The 13595-nt window shown below is 32.9% G+C and overlaps 1 long non-coding RNA gene across 2 annotated transcripts in view; it reads right to left on the bottom strand.

Annotated features, from left to right (window-relative positions):
- Positions 1 to 12463, bottom strand: part of LOC143072466 (uncharacterized) — a 46827-nt gene extending 34364 nt beyond the window's left edge. The window contains exons 1-5 of one of the 2 annotated variants that reach the window (XR_012977216.1): positions 12333 to 12463; positions 10637 to 10705; positions 9707 to 9776; positions 8836 to 8904; positions 7040 to 7106 (exon numbers count right to left, since the gene is read on the bottom strand). This is a non-coding gene — a long non-coding RNA (uncharacterized LOC143072466). Of the gene's footprint in view, positions 1 to 7039; positions 7107 to 8835; positions 8905 to 9625; positions 9777 to 10636; positions 10706 to 12332 lie in introns of both variants that reach the window. The other variant, XR_012977208.1, reaches the window with a different exon arrangement.
- Positions 12464 to 13595: the final 1132 nt, after the last annotated feature.

Raw genomic sequence — 13595 nt, 5'->3', positions numbered from 1 at the left:
ACTCATCAGTGACGCTCATATCAAAATATTTATAAAGCCAAACAAGTACAAAGTTGAAGAGCATTGAGGATCCAAAATTCCAAAAAGTTGTGCCAAATACATCTAAGGTAATCTATGCCTGGGATAAGAAAATCCTTAGTTTTTCGAAAAATTCAAAGTTTTGTAAACAGGAAATTTATAAAAATGACCACATTATTGATATTCATGTCAACATCGAAGTGTTGACTACTGGGCTGGTGATACCCTCGGGGACGAAACGTCCACCAGCAGTGGCATGAAACTGTTTTGAAAATGTCTTCACAATGCCTTTAAAATTAGATAAAGTTTTCTTAGATCAGTTGATTTTAAAAAAAATCACTTTCCGTACCTACAGGAAGCTATGGTCTACTTGAATAAAAGGGTGTTCTTCGGCTTAGTTTGTTTTTGTAGTAGTAGGTACAAGATGGGGGTCGGACACCGTTCAAATCTATCTTACAGGAAAGATAATAAAATTGTTCGACGACAATGTTTTTATCAGCACTAGGTGCAAATGAAGGCTGAGTAGCTGTTGTCTGTTACAGTAAAAACACAGTGTGTTCTACGGCTTCATTATTTTTTGTTAGAGTAGGTCCAAAGATTAAGTCGGACAGTCTACTTAACTACCTTACAGAAAAGTTAATAACAAATGTTCTGCGGTTATACTTTTGTCAAGAATATTTAATAAAAAAAATGTTCTACGGCAATATTTTTATCAGCACTAGGTACAAAGGGAAGCTTGTTAGTTTATGTCCACTTGAGAAAAAACACACATGGTGTTCTTCGGCTTCGTTTTTTTTTAAGTAGGTCCAAAATTGGGGTTTGACACCCTACCCCACTTCCTTTCAGAAAAAAAAATTTATCAGCGCTTTGTGCAAAGGGAAGCTAGGTAGGTTATGTCTACTTGTGAAAAAGGTGTTCTTTTGGAATTTTTTTTAAGTTAGTCTAAAGTTGGGGTAGGACACCTAACATCTACCCTTACAGAAAAGTTAATAAAAAATGTTCTACAGGAATTTTTTTGTCCGTAATAGGTGCGATTGAAAACTTTGAAGCTTATGTCTACTTGACAAAAAAAACACAGTGTGTTCTACGGATTAGTTAAAAAAAAATAAGTAGGCCAAAGATTGAGTCGGACAGTCTACTTTGCTACCTTAAACAGGTTAAAGAAAGGTTAATAAAAAATGTTATACAGTTATTCTTTTGTCTGCACTAGGTTTAAAAGAAAAGCTAGGAAGCTGTGGTCTTCTTGAGAAAAAACACACTATATTTTTCATATCTTTTATATTCGGACACCGTACCACACTATCTTATAGAAAAGATAATAAAAAATGTTCGACGATCACACTTTTGTCTGCATTAGTTTTTTTTGTCCGCACTATCCGCAAATGGAATCTGGTTAACAAAACTGTGTAGCTTTATCTACTTGTGAAAAAAATCATGTTTTTTTCGGCTAAGTTTGTTTTAAGGATTGTCCAAGGTTGGGTATGACACCCTACCCCATGCTTACAGAAAAGTTAATGAAAAATGTACTACGGGAATACATTGTCCGCACTAGGTGCGATTGAAAACTGGATAACTTATGTCTATTTGAGAAAAACAGTGTTCTACGGCTTACGGTTAAACAAAATAAGTAGGTTCAAATATTTAGTCGGACAGTATACTTCACTACCTTACAGAAAAGTTTATTAAAAATGTTCTACGACAACTTGTGTCCGCACTAGGTTTAAAGAAAAGCTGGATAGCTGTGGTATACTTGAGAAAAAATACAGGTTGTTCTATGGCTTATTGGTGTTTATATAGTAGGTCCAAAGTTTGGGTCGGACACCGTAGCACACTACCTTACAGAGAGGTAAATAAAAAAAATTCTACAACAATACCTTTGTCTGCATTAGATGCGAAAAAAACACAGTGTGTTCTACGGCTTTGTAACAAAAATTACGTAGGTCCAAAGATTGAGTCGGAAAGTCTACTTCATAACCATAGATCTAAATTACGTAGGTATAAATTTGGAGTCGGACACCCAACACCACTACCTTAATGAAAAGTTAATTAAAAATGGGGTACGTTAAATTGTTTGTCCGCACTAAGCGCAAATGGAATCTGGGTAGCCGTGGTCTACTTGAGAAAAAACACATGGTGTTCTTCGTCTAAGTAACTCCAAAATTGAGGTCGGACACCCTACCCCAATACCTTTCAGAAATTAATAAAAACAAAATGGTGTACTGCAGAACTTTTTTAAGCACTACTTGAGAAAAAAGCCAGAGTGGTCTTAGACTAAGTTTTTTTTTCATCTTTGAGTAGGTCAAAAGTTAGGGTCGGACATGTCTTTTACTTACAGAAAAATATTCTACGGCAATACTGTTGTCTGCACTAGTTGCAAACAGAAGCTCGGAAGCTGTGTTCTACTTGAGAGAAAAATTATGGTTTTCTTCGGCTTAGTTATTTTTTTTAAATAAGTCTTAATATTCAGTCAGTCTGCCTTACTACCTTACAGAAAAGTTATTTAAAAAGTTCTACGGCAATACTTTTGTCCGCCCTAGGTGCAAGATGAAGGTGGGTAGCTTTAGTCTACTTGAGAAAAAACACAGGGTATTCCGCGGTTTAGTTTTTTTTAAGTAAGTCTAAAGATTGAGTCAGTCAGCTTCACTTTCTTACAGCTGTGGTATTCTAGAGAAAAAAACATACGGTGTTGAACGGCTTAGTTTTTTTTAAGTAGGTCCAAAGATTAAGTAGGATAGTCCTCTTTACTACCTTACATAATTTAATAAAATATGTTCAACGGCAAAACGTTTATCTACATTAGGTGCAAAGGGAAGCTGGTCAGCTTATGTCTACTTGTTCTTCGGCACATATTTTTTTCAACGTAGGTCTAAATGTTGGGTCAGATACCAAACCCCATTACCTTACAGAAAAATATTCTACGTCAAATATGTTGTCTGCAATAGGCGCAAAAGAAAGATAGGTAGCTGTGGTCTACTTGAGATTTTTAGTAGGTCCAAAGATTGAGTTGGCCAGTTTACTTCATAACCTCACAGAAAATTTGATAAATAATGTGTTACGGCACTAGATACAAGAAAGGCTGGGAACCTGTTTTCTACTTGAGACAGGGTGTTCTTCGACTTAGTTTATTTTTTTTTTGTTATAGTATATCAAAAGTTAGGGTCGGACACCGTACCACACTACATTACAGAAAAGTTAATTAAAAAGATCTACGGCAATACTTTTATCAGCACTTGGTGCAAAGGGAAGCTTGGTAGATTATGTCTTCTTGAGATAAATCACAAGGTGTTCTTCGGCTTACTTTTTTTTTAAGTAGGTCCAAAGTTGATGTCGGAAACCCAACCCAACGTCTTAGTTTATTGTTTGTAAGTTTGTCCAAAAATTGAGTCAGACAGTCATTTCACTAACCTAACAGAAAAGTTAATAAAAAAGTACTACAGGTATAGACAGACATATAGTACGAGTTGGTAGCCACAAGGTTTCATAGTTCGGTTAATGAGTTTGTCTATATGTATACATAAAGGCACAAGCCCTGTTTGTCTGTTGTACCGATGTACATCATATATTCATCTATGTATATATAAAATAGACATCTAAATCATAAACGATTACTTGCCCAGAGGTTTCGTCGAGATGTTGATTTCAGTAATACGTAACAGTATTCATGGACGGGTTTGATTCCCGACGAAGGCATATAGAAATTTCAAAAAATAAAATATAATTAACAATTCCATTGGTGAGCAGAAATCAGTAAATTAGTCAATTCAAACTTAATGAAATTAGGCACACAAAGGAAACAAAAGAAAATAACATGGTGAGCCCATTTCAGCGACTGATTTAAAAAGCGTTGATTTTTTTAAAGAAAAGAATCCACGGCAAAGAAATAGGCTGACGTCAACAAAATGGTGTAGTTGAGAAAAACACAGTGTGATCTATGGCTTAGTTTATTATTTTTAAGAAGGTCCAAAAATTGAGTCGAAGACTTTACTTCACTACCTTACAGAAAAATGATTAAAGAATGTTCTACGGCAATACTTTTGTCCGCACTAGGGGGCAAAGGGAAGCTTGAAAAACCACAGAGTGTTTTTCGGCTTATTTTTTTTTAAAGTAGGTCAAAAGTTGGGGTCGGACACCGTACAATATTACCATACATTAAAGTGAATAAAATATTCTACGTCAATATCTTTATCAGCACTTGGTGCAAAGGGAAGCTGGATAGGTTATATCTACTTGAGAAAAAAACACAGGGCGTTCTTCGGCTTAGTTTATTTTTCTTAAAGTAGGTCCAAAGTTGGGATCGAACACCCAACCCCATCCTTAAATCAAAGTTAATAAAACTGTAGCTGTGGTTTACTTGAGAGAAAAAATATAGTGCATTATTCGGCTTAGTTTTTTATTAAGTAGGTCCAAAGTTGGGGTCAGACACCCTACTAAACCCTTACAGAAAAGTAAATAGAAAATGTTGTATGGCAATATGTTTGTCCACATAAGTTACAAAGGGAAGCGAGGTAGTTTATGTTTACTGGAGAATTAATCCAGGGTGTTCTTCGGATAAGTTGTTTTTTCCTTTTTAAAGGTTAGTCCAAAGTTCGGGTCAGACACCCAACCCCACCGGTACAAAAAAAGTAATAATTGTTCTACGGCAATCCTTTTGTCCGCATTAGGTGCAAAGGGAAGCTTAGTAGTTTATGTCTACTTAAGAAAACACGCAGGGTGTTCTTCGGCTTATTTTTTTTTAAGTAGATCTTAAGTTGGGGTCGGACACCAAACCCTACTCTTACAGAAAAGTTAATAAAGAATGTTCTACATAATACATTTATTAGTACTTGGCGCAAAAAAAGATAGTAGCTGTGGTCTACTTGAGAAAAAACACAGTGTGTTCTACGGCTTCGGTTTTTATTATAAGTTACAAAGATTGAGTCGGACAGTCTACTTCAATACCTCACAGAAAAGTTTTTTTTTAATTAAAAAATTTCAACGGCAATATTTTTGTCTGAATTATGTCCAAAGGGAATCTGGGTAGCTGTGGTCTACGTGAGAAAAAAAGGGTGTTCTTCGGCTAAGGTTGTACGAAGTCCGAAGTTGGGTTCAGACACCAGACCCCACTCCCTTTCAGAAAAATTAAAAATGTACGGCAAAACCTTTGTCAGCACTAGTTGCAAAGCGAAGCTGGGTAGCTTATGTCTACTTGAGAAAAAGTCCAGGCTTAGTTTTTTTTTATTCTTTGAGTAGGTCAAAAGTTATGGTCGGACACCCTACCCTTCTACCTTATAGAAAAGTAAATAGAAATGTTCTACGGCAATACTGTTGTCCGCACTAGGGGAAAAGAGAAGCTTTTTTAAAAGTCCAAAGTCGGACACCCTACCAAACTCTCACAGAAAAGTAGATATAAAATGTTATACAGCAAAACTTTTGTCCGCAATGATGTAAAGGGGAGCTGGGTAACTGAGGTCAACTTCAGTTAAGATTCATGGTGTTTTTCGTCTGATCTTTTTTTTAAGGAAGTCCAAAGTTGGGGGAAGACACTCTACCCCACCCTTACAGAAAAGTTAATAGAAAAACGTTCTTCGGTAATACTTTTGTCTTCACTAGTGGTAAAGGGAAGCTGGGTAACTGAGATCTACTTGAGAAAACAAATCCAGGGTGTTTTTCGACTTACATTTTGATTAAGTAGTCCAAAGTTGGGATCGCACATCGTTCCCAACTCTTATAGAAAAAATAAAATAAAATAATCTTTGTCAATACTTTTGTCTGCATGAGACCCAAAGGGAAGCTGAGTAGATGAGATGTACTTGAGAAAAAATATAGGCTGTTGTTTCGGCTTAGTTAGGGTTGAACACCCTACCCCACCTTTACACAAAAGTTAATAAAATAATGTTCTTCGGCAATGTCTGCACTAGGTGCAAAGGGAAACAGGGTTACTGAGGTCTAAATGGAAAACATCCAGGGTGGTTTTCGGATTCTTTTTTTTAAGTAGGTCCAAAGTTGGTCAGACATCTTTTACAGAAAAATTAATAACAAAATGTTCTACGGCAATCATTTTGTTCGATTAAATGCAAAGAGAGGCTGGGTAGCTGCGGTCTACCTGAGAATAAAAATCCGGGGTGTTGTTCTGTGTTCTGTTTTAAGTAGATCCAAAGTTGACACCCTTTCCAATTCTTACAGAAAAGTGTTAAACACAATGTTAAACTGCCATACTTTTCACAGCACAAGGTGCAAATTACAGAAAAGTTAATAAATAAATATTCTTCGGCAATGTTTTTGTCCGCAACAGATGTAAAGGCAAGCTGGTTAACTGAGGTATACTTGAAAAAATGCAAGGGTGTTTAACGGTTTAATTTTTTATGTTTTTTTTTATTTTCTAAAGTAGGTCCAAAGTTTGGACAGGACATCGCTCCCAACTCTTACAGAAAAGTTACTAAAAATATTCTTTGGCAATTTTTTTGTCCGTACTAGGTTGAAAATAAATCTAGGTAGCTAAAGTCTACTTGAATAAAATCAAGGGTGTTTTACGGCTTATTTGTTTTTAAAGTAGGTCCAAAGTTGGGACCGGATATCGTTCCCACATGTTACAAAAAAATATTCTACGGCAACTCTTTTGTCTCACTAGGTGCAGAGAGAAGCTAGGTTGCTGAGGTCTGTCTGAGAAAAAGTTCAGGATGTTCTTCGGCTTAGTTTTTTTCCAAGTATGTCTAACGTAGGGGTCTGACACCCTCTCCAACCCTTACAGAAAAGTTAATAAGCAAATGTTCTTCGGCAATGCATCTGTCTGCACGATGAGCTGAGGTCTACCTGAGAAAACAAATCCAGGGTATTGTTCGATTAATTTTTTTATTATTAAACTAGATCCAGAGTTAGGGTCGAACACCCTACCCCACCTTACAGAAAAGTTGATAAAACAAAGTTCTACGGCAAGACTGTTGTTCGTACTAGATGAAAAGGGAAGCTTAGTAGCTGATATCTACTTGACAAAAAATCCAGGGTTTTGTTCGGCTTGAAGTTTATTTTTTAAGTAGGTCCAAACCTTGTAAAAGTCGCCGAAATCTTTTGTTCTTCTGTTTAAAGATTATTCCACAAGTTGAGAAATTCTCCTGAAATTAATAATAAAAAATGCTCAATAATTGAATACTAAATAAATGAAGTACTAGGTAATCAATGTACAACAGAAGACCGTGTATATTTACGCCAAACAAATGGCATGTTTAACAGAAAAAAATAAATTTAGCAAATTGCTCTTCACACTTTAAACATAAGGCAAAACTCTTTTGAAGTGACTTTTGAAAAATCATTTTCTTAATGATATTTGAAATTTGTTATCAATATGGAATTAATTTTTTTGATTTCACGAGGATATTAAAAAAAGATAAAATGTCAACAGTTTGAATACATCAAATGATTTGCAGCTGCTTGTTTTAGAAAGGAAAAATAATATAAGTTCATTCAGAAGAAAAATTGGAATTGCTGACAATAAGTATTTTGTAATTTGACTTTAAATGTTGAAAAATGAACATTTCTATGCATTTTTCATTTTGAATTGAAATTACTTCCCAATATAAAAATTTAAAAAGATGATCAAAACTGCATAATTTTGTTTTATTTTTAATGAGTAGATCTAGAATGAAATGAAATTTGTTTCAATATATGTGTTTTGAATATTCAAATTGTCGACAGTATTTTAAAACATATTGAAGAACTTGTTAATTATGTATACGTGCACACTATGTGTGTATCACCTAATTTTGAGCATGAGAAATATACTAAACGGTACAATCATGACCAAAAAGATGTGAATTTTTATTAATTAGTTTACCCGCAGAACACACGACGGAATACCTACACGTGTCTGGAACATGACAATTATCCTTAAATGTGTATGATAACATTAAGAATGGAAATGTGGAACGTGTAACAAAGGCAACAACCCGATCAAAGGGCAAAAAAGAGCTCAAGATCACCCATTGGTCTTCAACACAGCGGACAATTTCAGCGACCGAAGGCGGGCTTCATGCAGCTGGCCCCTTAACATGTGTACGTATGCATTGAAAATAGAAGTTACACAAGTCCAATATTTAGAAAACAATTAATTCAATTGACAACACATAAACAAGACTAACAAAAGACGGAGGCTCCTGACTTGGACATACATATGTATTGTTAGACCATCTAACACCTCTAAGCAATGTAGAATAAACATAGACACGAAATCACGCACAGTAAAACTCAGAGTCAGATATCTTATTGGCCCAAAACCACAATCAATGATCCCGCTTTTCGTTGTCTACGAATATAGTTCCCTTTAATAATAGTGTATTTTGTCTTTATTTTTTTCTTTCCCTTCCTCAGATTTCTTAGTTTTTCTGGGATGGAAATGATAGAAGAGAGCCTAAATAAAACTTTTGGATTTTTCATTTTAACTGATGTTTATATGGAAATAGTGATTAGGCCAGGTACAAAAAGGGTATAATTACACTTTTCGGAACATCTCTTGAATTGCCTAAGGGGTATGGATGTGTATTTACCAAATGTGTATGATGTATACTTGATATTTTTGTTTTGACGTACTGTGCATTACACACACTTTGTCACTTGTTTCGACTTTTTAATGACTCTCCTTGCAATAGAAAAAAAAAACATCATTTTATTTGTAATTGCTTTTGGATAAGACCGTTTTGCGTGCATACCTTTTTTATTTGTTTATTTGTTTAGCAATATTAAACCACATTTAATAGTGCCGTTATATTAGATAGAATGCATGTACAGTTGATAATCTTGATCTTGATCTTGATATATTGCTTTTTTCTAACAGTCCATCGAGTTTACCTGTTTATAAAAGTCGCCAAACTTTTCCTTCTGATGTTGTGAGATTATTCCACAAGTTGGGAAATTCTCCTGAAATTAATATTAGAAAGAGTCAATAATTAAACATTTATGAAGTTAGTAATTTATGTACAATAGAAAATAGTGACTATACCAAACGAATGAACACCAACTGTCATATTTCTGACTTGGTACAGGCATTTTCATTCTATAAAAAATGGTGGATTTAATTGGTTTTAAGGCTAGCTAAACCTCTCCCTGGTATGACTGTCGTATTAAAATCCATTATATTAACAACGATTTGTGAACAAAACAAACAGACATAACAGGTAAAAATGTCGGAAATAGAGGCACAGCAGTCAACATTGTGTTTTTATCTTAATCCCTATAAAACAAACAAAAATATTAACAAACATTAACCATGGCACAGTAATACAATGATGGGATGTATAAGTATAAAGCCATGTCATATATAAGAAATAAACACAAAAAGGCATATAGACAAACAGACATATAGACAAAAAGTTATATAGACATATATGTGTTCGAATGCGTTTAAGACTAACTGTCTGATAAATTACCCTACCTTTGGTTTTTTTTTTCATTGAAATAATCTTGTTATAACCGTGCTTATTTGTTTTTGTGCATACTTTTCATCTAGTTTCAACTTTTTAAAGACTCTCCTTGCAAAAGAAAACGTCATTTTATTCACAATTGTTTATAAGAAAGACTGTTTTACGTGCCTTCTTGTGTTATAATGTTTTTAGCAATAGTAAACTACATTCAATAGTACCGTTATATTAGGTAGAATAAATGTACAGTTAATTATCTTGATATTGATGTATAGTTTTTTGTAACAGTCATTCGAATAAACCTGTTTGTAAAAGTCGCCAAAAGTTTTGACCCTGATGTTGTTAGATCATTCCATAACTTTGCAAATGCTCCTGAAATTGAAAATAGGAAATAGTCAATGATTGCATATTAATGAAGATAGTAATCAAAGTACAATAGAAAATAGTGACCATATCAAACCAATAAACATCAACTGTCATAATCATGACTTAGTACATGCATTTTCTTTTATAAAAACTGTTGGATTAAACCTGGTTTTAAAGCTAGTTAAACCTCTCACTTGTATGATTGTCGTATAAAAATCTTAAGAAAACAAACAGACATAATAAGTAAAAATGTCAAAAATAGAGGCACAGCAGTGGACATTGTGTTATAATGTTAATCTCTATAAAACAAACAATAAAGTCGCCAAAAGTTTTGATTCTTATGTTGTAAGGGTATTCCATAAGTTTGGAAATTCTACTGCAATCAATAATAGAAAAACAAGGCAATAATTGAATATCAATGCAGATAGTTATCATTATACAATGGAAAACAGTGTACACTAACTTTGTTTAAGTTCATTTAAATTTTTTTACAAAAAAAATAATCAGTAACCTCGAATGCAGATATAAACGTTCGCATGCGTTTACGACCAATTGTCTGAAATATGAAGTTTCCGTTGTTATGTTTATTGAAAGCATCTTTTTTAATAAAAGTGCTTATTTATTTTGGTGTATACCTTGTTACTAGTTTCGACTGTTTAAAAGCTCTCCTTGAAAAGGAAAAAAAACATAACTTTTATTAGCACTTGCTTTTGGATAAGACTGTTTTACGAGCCTTATTTTTTAGTTAAATTTTTCAGTAAAAGTAGACGACATTCAATCGTGTCGTTATGTTAGGAAGAATAAATCTACAATTGATTATCTTGATTTCGATGTTTTGCTTTTTTCTGACAGTCATTCGAATATACCTGTTTAAAAACTCGCCATAAGTTTTGCTTCTGATGTTGTGAGATCATTCCACAAGTTTGAAAATTCTCCTGAATTTAATAATAAAAAGAGTCAATATTGAATATTAATGAAGTAAGTTAGTAATGAACAATTGAAATATCAAATTTGTTAAAGTTCATCTAGATTTGTTAACAAAAATAGTCAGTAACCTCGAATGCAGATATATGTGTTCGAATGCGTTTACGACTTCTTGTCTGAAAAATCAAATCACAATTGTTATGTTCATTGAAATAATCTTTTTATAAAAGTGCTTATCTAGTGTTTGGCAAACCTTATTACTAGCTTCGACTTATCAATAACTCTCCTTAACGCAAAAGAAAAACGTCATTTTATTAGCATTTGCTATAGGATAAGATTGTTTTACGTGCCTATTTTTGAAGTAATTGTTTTAAGCTAAAGTAAAGCACATTCTATAGTGCCGTTATATTACGTAGAATATATGTACAGTTGATTCTTATTCATATTTCGCCTTTAGGTCTCAAGAAATGAATTAGCTTAACTTCTCTATGAGACGTAATGTAATATCTATGTTTAAACAAACACCTCTGAGGAGCCAACAATTGGAATTAATTTTTTTTTGAGAACCCGCTTTTTGAGTTTATAAGACTGTAATAAAATCATTGGTGAAGAAAAAATCATATCGTGGTGCACTTCTTTTTCTGCTACAGCCCTTTGAAAATGCCCAATTGTGATGATTTTCCCATTTTTCATCGATTTTTACCTATTTTTTGGCTATAATCATGAAAAAAATCACAGTTCCACAATTAAACTTTTTTATATACTTTCTACAAAGAGGAAGTGGACCAATCTGACTAAATTTTACTTAATAAAACTATAGGTAGGTGTACCATGGTCAATTTTACATTTTTGTTATTTTCTTAGTTTTATGAACAAAAGGCATTTCAACTTTTTTGTTATAAATGATTGATAAAAATACATATCTAAGAAATTTGAAGACCAAAATGACATGAGATGAACATGATTCTTGTAAAATCATTTTTTGTATCCATCACCCATTTTCTCAAAATATTGGCTAAAAACATTTGTAAAAATACAGACTTGATTTGTCGTAAACTGGATTACTCAAAAACCATTCATTGTAAATATACAATTTTTTGACAGCGTTATGTTTAATTATAATCTTTTTAAAATTCATTGATATTTTACACTTGTATCACATGTTTTGGAAATTATTCAAGAACGAGATTTCAACGAGACTGAAAGAGACTGAAGAGTCAGAAGAATACATCCTTAAACAAACAAACAAACCATAACCACCAGACCAGAGATCGCCTGTGACCTTGACCCTAGTATATACGCACTTGTTCTAAACAGTGAACACAACACTTTACTTAAATTCGTTTTAGTTATTTTATTGTGTATTTAAATATAGGAAGTTTGAAAGTTACTTAAAATATAATTAAATGTCTCTTGTCTTTGATGTAAGACAAGTGCTAATGTTAATAAGAAAAAAAAAATGTCTTGTCTACGATGTTTGACAAGTGTTGCTGGAAATGAATTAAACTTTTTATGTCTACGATGTATGACAAGTTTATTCATTTAAGTTATTCCCTGTACTGGATGGCACATTTGCTACTTTATTCTTTTACTCCTGTTTGTTGAACAGGTAGATATTTAAAAGTATTTTTTTTTTACCTAAATGTCGTGTGTACTCTTTACATTTATTCACATTATATTTTTTTACAATGGCTGAATTTGATTATGCAGATGTTATGCTTTGCGAGATGTTGTCCTCATCCTCATCCTCATTATCATTTTTATCCTCCTCCTCCTCCTCCTCCTCCTCCTCCTCATCATCATCATCATCATCATTATCATCATCATCATCATCATTCATCATCATCACCACCACCACCTTTGCTGTGTATGAAGATGGGCATTTTCTTGGAAAGCCCTTAACGTCCCTGCGCAAACGCAAAACTGCAAAACTGAGAAGAAGTGTACTATTTATATCAACTTCTTATTAGTATCGCATTGATATTAGAATTAATGGTCGAATTAAGTGAGTTAAATCACTAACAGAATTTGAAAATATGCTAGACTTTTATTGACAAGTAATTCCAAACTGGGTAAAAACAGGAGAAAGTTTTACAAAATTCAAATATTAGAAAACAGATTATTTTTGGAAACCGATACGTTAAACATTGCAACAATAGTTTGTTCTTTCAAAACTGGGTAGCAAGTGGATTGATTTATATCAACGACTTACTTGATCGTGCGGGAAAGTGATCAGATGTTTTTTTTTGGTTTTTTTTAGAAAAAATAAACAATAAGTCTAATTGGATTGTAAAGTTTACAATCATAAAATATTCCATCCCAAGGGAATTGAAGGAAACTCTCTAAAGAGTAAAATCAATATCAATAAGGACAATTTGATATGTGGAAATAAACAAATACAATCAAAATATATCTATAATAAAATGTTATATAATATAAAATAGTCTAGTAGATCAAAAATATTCACAGGCAATTGGTATAAATATTTGGACAAGCAATTTATAGTTAGATAGCAAGCTAAATTTCATTCGTAAACGATTTTATATCTAAATCTTTAAGAGAGAATAATATGAAAATATTTAGATGGAAACTGCTACATTATATTATTCCAACAAAGTAATTACTATTTAAATGGAAAATTTCTGATAAAAATGAATGTATTTTATTTGTTAAACAGAAGAGGAAGATTACTTTCATTTCTTTATAACGTGTTATTTTTTAAAAGACTTTAGGGATAAAGTAGAACATCTTGCACAAATAAATTTTTAAAATAAAATATCAGTTAAACATATAGTATTTGGATTCAACATATCAGATAAGGGTTCTCATGGTTTTAACTATTTTGTGACAGTTTTAGATTTTTGCATTTTCAAATTATACTATGTTTCAGAGCAGAAATTG

This window comes from Mytilus galloprovincialis, chromosome 1, assembly GCF_965363235.1.
Source record: "Mytilus galloprovincialis chromosome 1, xbMytGall1.hap1.1, whole genome shotgun sequence".
Taxonomy (NCBI): Eukaryota; Metazoa; Mollusca; class Bivalvia; order Mytilida; family Mytilidae; genus Mytilus; species Mytilus galloprovincialis.
The sequence above is the reverse complement of the archived record's forward strand: the minus strand, read 5'-3'. Positions and strand labels throughout refer to the sequence as shown.